At 42.2% G+C, this 6718-nt stretch overlaps 1 pseudogene; it reads right to left on the bottom strand.

The window, feature by feature from the left end:
- Positions 1 to 929: 929 nt before the first annotated feature.
- On the bottom strand, positions 930 to 1329 carry LOC114694688 (annotated as a pseudogene).
- Positions 1330 to 6718: the final 5389 nt, after the last annotated feature.

Below are 6718 nucleotides of genomic sequence, written 5' to 3'. Positions count from 1 at the left end.
CCCTGTGCTGTGTGTGTGTGTGTGTGTACTGTGTGTACTGTGTGTTTTTCAATCTCGTTGTTACAGATATGCTCAAACTATTTATTTCATCTTGGTTTAATTTTGGTAGGTAATATGCATCTAGAAATTCACCTATTTCCTTTAGATTTTCCAATTTAATGGAATATAGGATTTAGGGTAAGTTCTTATGATTTTCTGAATTTAATTGGTATTTATGGTAGTTGAAATGTAGTTGACCCCCATAATCTCACAGGGAGTGGCACTATTAGGAGGTGTGGTTTTGTTGGAATGGGTATGGTCTCACTGTGGGGGCAGGCTTTGAGGTCTCCTATGTTCAGGATACCGCCCAGTGTTTCAGTTGACTTCCTGTTGCCTGCAAGATGTAGGACTCTGTCACCACCATGTCTGCCTGCATCCTGCCATGCTCCCTGTCATGATGATAATGGACTGAATCTCTGGAACTGTAAGTGAGCCACCCCAATTAAATGTTTCCTTTATAAGAGTTGGCATGGTCATTCTCATTTTATTTTTTATTTTTTTACTGTGTTGGGATTAAACTATAACTTTACATCTAGTAGTATTTGGTTTAAGAGATTGAGTGTTCCTGTGTTTGTTGCATATATGTTTAGAATTTTACCTCTTGATGGATTGCTTCCTTAATTAGTATATTGTAGCTTTGTTTATCTCATCTGACTACTTTGGCTTGAAGTCTATCTTGTTTGATATTAGAATATCTATGCCTAACTGTTCCCTCGTTCCATTTGATTAGAATATCCTTTCCTATACTTTTCCACTAAAGTGATATCTGTCTTTGATAGTGAGATGTGTTTTTTGAAGGTAACAAAAGAGTGGATCCTGTTTTCTAATCCAACCTACTAGTCTCTGTCCTTATTTTTTTCTGCCACTGAGTCTTTTTATTTATACATGTTTTATATCTCTAGAAAAAACAATCCCAGGATTTACCCTCCTGTGTGTTTTCACCTTGCTTCTTGTTGGCCCATGATGCCAGCTAAGGTTGCTAGTACATTGAAAATAACTGACTGAATGGGAACAGATTATTCTGCCACTTTCTAGGCCTTTGAGCTGCACACCAACTACAGGGCTGATCAGTCCACACTTGTTCAACCTGCCTGTGAGGTTCACAGTGATTTTCCCAGCTTGATGATCATCAATGATTTCAAATTCATCAATGTAACCACATGTCATCATCGCAGTTAGGAACCGCATGATGACTTTGTAGCATCCCTGTTGAGGACCTGAACATTTACTTCTCCTCTCAGCATCGTTGATGCTCTTGAGAGCATTGGCCAGAAGATTCATGGGCACCATGGTGATGGTTCAAAAAGATGATGGAAAGCTTATCTATGCCTTTTGATTGAGAAAATTGAGACCATTAATATTCAGTTATTATTGAAAAGTGTGTATTCATTTCTGTCTTCTTGTTGATTTATGCTGTTTTCTTATTCCTTGTTTGCTTAACTGGCCTGGCATTCCTTATTTTTCTCTTGTGGCCTCTTGGTAGTGTTTATCCTTCTCTTCAGTCTGAAGTATTCTTTTAAGTATCCTCTGTAGAGCTATCTTAGTAGTTAAGAATTTCTCGAGCCCGCTCTTACTATGGAAATTTTTTGTTTCTCCTTCAATTATGACAGATAGTTTTGTTGGATGTAATGGTCTGGATTGGTAGTTATGGTTCTTCAGAGCATAGCATACATCTTCCCAAGCCGTTCTGGCTTTGAAAGCTTGTCGTATAATCAGCTGTGATTCTGATTAGCCTGCTTTGATAAGTGACTGGTGCAGCCTCCAGTGTTCGTTTGTTGTAGCTGCTGTTGTTCTTATTTGTAGTTATTATAAAATGATATGGGGTGTTTGTCTGCTCTTGTCTAGTTGGTGTTCTATATGTCTCTTGTACCTGCATTGGCATTTCCCCTCCAGATTCTGGAAAATTTCTTTATGTTTTATTGAAGATACTTTTTATTGGCATGGAATTCTTCTTCTTTTTCTATGGCCATAATTTGTCCATTTGGACTTTTCATAGTATCCCAAAGCTTTCACCTGTCTGTCCTGTTATATTTTTATAATTATTATTTCTCAGAGATCCCACTGGGGCTGGCTCTCGAGGCTTCCTGGGAATTTGGCTCCTTCAGGGATCAAAGCAGCTTCACAATTGTGGTGGCTCCGCAAAGCAGCCTGCAATGTCAGGAGGCCAGCCTTGGGGTGTGGGGGCGGGGAGGGAGGAGCGTCCGTACAGCTTGCCTCCCTTTCCTGCTGGACTTCAGGCTTATAAAGTGACTTTGTCTGAATTTTCTAGCTGTAGAATGCATAGCTATGATGACCACACAAGACTTAAAGGAAGCTAAGATGCTGGAGCTTCGTTTTGGGAAGACAATAATGCTATTAATCACATTCTTGTTAGAGAAGGAGGTATTGAATGATTGTGCCATTGAAGACGTTTGCATCTGGAGTTAGTTTATTGGTTGAGGTTTTATTGTATTTCAATTTTTGTTCAAATCATCACCTTTCTTCTTTCAGCATGGATTCACCCATTTTTTTTTACTTAGAGGGGTGCTATGCTTCCTCCCACTTCTGGGATTGTCCTTTGTATCAGTTTGCTAAGGTAGGGAAAAAACTGGCAGGCTAGTCATGTCAGCCAAATTAAACCTATGTGCGTCATGTGCTGACACAGCTCTGAGTTCCACAGTCCTGCCTTCCTACACAACTTAACTCTGCTGCAGTCCAAGCCCTACGTCTTGGGTATACCAGGCCTGTGTGCACCCAAATTCCATCTCACCCTTGGGCTGCCAGTCTATACACCTGCCACATGATACCTGGCACTCTACAGGTTTGTGTATGCCCAAACCCTGTCTTAGGCCCAAGCTGCCAGTTCTCATTTCCTCTGCATGGCACCTGGGTTTTGTGGGCCTGGGCTCACCCAAGCCCTTTCTTAGCCCCACACTGCTGGTCTGTTTATATTGTGTTTTAATCTCATCTCCCACTTGTCCATTGCTGTTATAGGAAGCGGCAACCTTCCTACAGTTGTTGGTAAGTTCCAAGAGCATTCAATTTTTTTTTTATTCCTTTGGCTTACCACACAGATAGTGACATCATCTGAGCATGAGAGTGGTATTCCTTCTTCCTTGCCAATCTCTATATTTTGGCACTCTTCTCTTTCTCGCCTTACTGTTTTAGTTAAGACGAGTAGAGCAATGAGAGAGAGTGTTGTAGATGTAACCAACCGTCTTATTCAATAAGAAACACAGAACCAATGCAAAGAAGAAAGCCAAGAGGTCAGAGCTCAGAGCTAAAACCTTACCCTTCCTCCTGTGGTGGTCCTACCTCTCCGAAAAAGAGCTACTTCCTGTGTTAAAGTCTTATAAAGACTTTTGGTTCTGCCTTCTCATTGGTTGTAAACTGAACCACATGATCGCCTCGTCACTGCCTGTCTGTATAGACCTCCAGGTCTTCTATGGTTGGTATTGAGATTAAAGGCGTGTGTCTCCATGCTGGATGTATCCCCGAACACACAGAGATCTACCTAGCTCTGCCTACCAAGTGCTGGGATTAAAGGCATGCACCACCACCCCCGGGCAACTTTATTTATTAACATACAAATAACATTTTAGTACAAAATAAAATATCACCATCCTTGCCTTGTTCCTGTTCTTAGTGGGAAATCTGTATTTTAAACACTAAGTGTGATGTTAGATTTTCTTTTTGTACATATTCTTTATCAAGCACTCCTAGTTTACTAAGAGTAACATTTCTTAGCATTTAGGCATCTGTACAGGCCTGCCCTTAGGGTGCTGACAGGATACATCCTCAGCTGCAGACACTAAGAGCACCCACTGTGTGCACTCGCTATGTTTCCTTATAAAAGATGGGCCCTGTTCACTTTCTCTTTCTCCTTCTCTTCCGGTCCCTGCCCCCTTCTCTCTCCTGCCCTCAATGAGCTTCCCACATGGGCCCTGTTGTATGGTTTGACTCATTCATGCCATTTTAAAATTACAAGTTTACCTCACTTGGTAATGATATGTGTGTGTGTGTGTGTGCATGTCCATGTGTGTATAAAATTATATATATAAATACAATATTGTATTTGCTTTTATGAAAGGTATTGGTGTATAGTTATCTTTTCTTATAAGTATTCTCCCTGCTTTTATCCTCTGGAAAAGAGTTTGTTTTTTTTTAAGTAAGTAGGATATTTCTTTTAAGTGTTTGATCTAATTCAGCAATAAACCCATCTGGGCTTGGTACTCTGTTGTTGAAGCTTATTAATTACTGACTCAGATCCTTTGGTGGGTAGGAAGTAAGGCCTATTTTGAGCATCTGATTCTCCTGTGTGAGCTTTGGCAGAGTGTATCTTTCAGTAAACCTCCATTCCATTTAATCCATGGTATCAAATTTGTGGGCAAAGGAATGTTCCTTGATTATATTTTTTAAATTTAGTGAGCTATTTTAATTGTAGTGATCTTCTTAACTCATCTTTCTAAAGGAAAACCTTTATCAGAAGAGCAAGATTTTGTTTTATTTTTTAATTTAACGCAGTCCTTTGGATAAGAATATATGTCCTATGTGTGTGGAGTTTCATGTGTGCATATGTGTGTGTGGGTGCGAGGGGGAGAGGGGAGGTATGTATTTATGTATGTGCTCATGTGAGTCTGTTCACATGTATGCAAGTGTGTGTGTATGTGGAAGCTGAAGATTGACGTTGGGTTTCTTTCAAGACATCCCCCACCTTATTTTTTGAGACAGGGTCTCTTGGTGAGCCTGAAACTCTTTTAATTTGGTTAGCTATATGGCCAGTGAGCTCTAGGGATCTGCCTGTTTCTACACCACCGTGCTGGGGCTAAAGATGTTTGTCACCGTTCCTGGCTTTTCCCATGGGAGCTAGGGATCTGAACTCATATCTTCATGCTTTGCCAATGGGGCCATCTCTGCCTCACCCCTTTATCTTGATATCCCTCCTTCCTGAAGGGGTAGTGTATTCCATTTGGAGTTTCATCCTTGAGAATGCAGATCTTAAGTATTGAATGCCCTCTCTTGAGAGCTCTGTGGCTTCCTCCAAATTTCAAAGTTTTATAAACCTCAACTACTCTCTTTTGTTCCCTAGTTCTAGAAGTGATGATGTTCTTGAAGTCACTACCTTTCACTTATTTATATCTGACAGGGTCTTACGATCCAGCTCTGGCCGAACCAGAACTTACTATGTCGCCCAAGCTGGCTACAAACTCGTTGAAATCTTCCTGTTCAACTAGTAAGCGCTGGGATTACTGGAGTGAGTCCAGAGGCTCACAGTTGCTGCATATGAAACATCTTTTCTGCCCTTTCCTATTGCTACTTAGGCCTAGACACTTTATTTTTGCCTAGAGAATTTTATGCCTAGACAATATATTCTTTGTTCAGATGACTGGTATAGTTCCTATCCTGAATGATACAGATGTGTGTATGAGCTAAGCCTTTCTATTTTCTTATGTTCGACTTGGCAGGAAGATATTTACTCCTGTCTAAGGACCTGTGAATGATTCGCAAGAAACAAATGCAGATGAATTCATAGCAAGCCAGTTGTTCGATTAGAAGGAAAAGCAGTGGAAGTCAGGGAGCAGCAGAGCAGAGTGTATTTGCATCAGCAGCATTCTCCATAACCGAGCAGCGTGGGCCAAAGCCTGCCTCTGTTTTTGTCACAGTCTGCAAGCCAGTAAATCCCCGAACACCACCATTACCACCAAACAAGCTGCAGAGCCCGAGGATGGATTTCCTGGAAAGATGACAAATGATGTTTTCACAGCACCAAGTGCTTACTGTAGGACTTTCTGAGAGGCGAAATGTCAAAAGGTTATTGTTTTGGCTTGAGGAGAGACTTGGGAAGGTATTCCAGAAGGGAGAGTACGTGGCCTGACAGTTCTTTCCAGGAAGAGCTGCCTGCAGGACAAGGGAGGAGCAGCCAGGGGACAAATTTTGAACAGTTTGAAGTCAAAGTTGCCTCTGCGAGAAATAAGAGCGGCCAGCTAGAAAGACAGGGAAATTAAGGTACATGAGCCTGGCTGAAGCCTCCCGCTAGCTGAGAATCAGGAATTCCAGCACAATCAGCATCAGCAATTAAGCTTTCTTACACAGAGACGACAGTGTGTGTGGACAAATGCAGTAAGTTCTGAGTGAACGTGGTTGCTGACTTGAGCTTGGCCACGTGAAGGACCCCAGTCCCTTAGGCCAGCGGGAATGGCAGAGTGCTGTCTCCCCCCGCCCCTCAGGTGACCACAGCTTTCTTCTTCCAGATGTTTACACCCCGAGACCTCTTCCCTACAGAGCTATCTGCCCCCAACACACACACACACACACACAAAATGCCCCATCCTCCTCCTTCAGCTGTCTACAATAAACCCACCTCCTCAGTTCAGATGGGTGACATGAACCTGCTGAGGTTCCAGGTGTGCCTCCATCAGAGCGCATAGCCTGCCCGATCCCAGCTGTTCTGCCCATGTGTGTATGTGCCTGTCCTTCATTCTCCTGTGGCCCTGCTCAGGTCAACACCAAAAGCCTTGCAGGTCTCAGCAATAGACCTTTCATATAAAGACATGTTCAGAGAAGAAGGTTAAAATATGAGTTACGCTGAAGTGCCTGAGTGTATGTGACCTGCACACGTGACCTTACTCCTTTCCCGAATAGAAACTGGAGAGTCCCCTCGGACCTCACAAATGAGATCCTGTAAACTGTTGTTGTTTAC

This window comes from Peromyscus leucopus, chromosome 11, assembly GCF_004664715.2.
Source record: "Peromyscus leucopus breed LL Stock chromosome 11, UCI_PerLeu_2.1, whole genome shotgun sequence".
Classification (NCBI taxonomy): domain Eukaryota; kingdom Metazoa; phylum Chordata; class Mammalia; order Rodentia; family Cricetidae; genus Peromyscus; species Peromyscus leucopus.
This window is presented reverse-complemented; position numbering and strand designations above follow the sequence as displayed.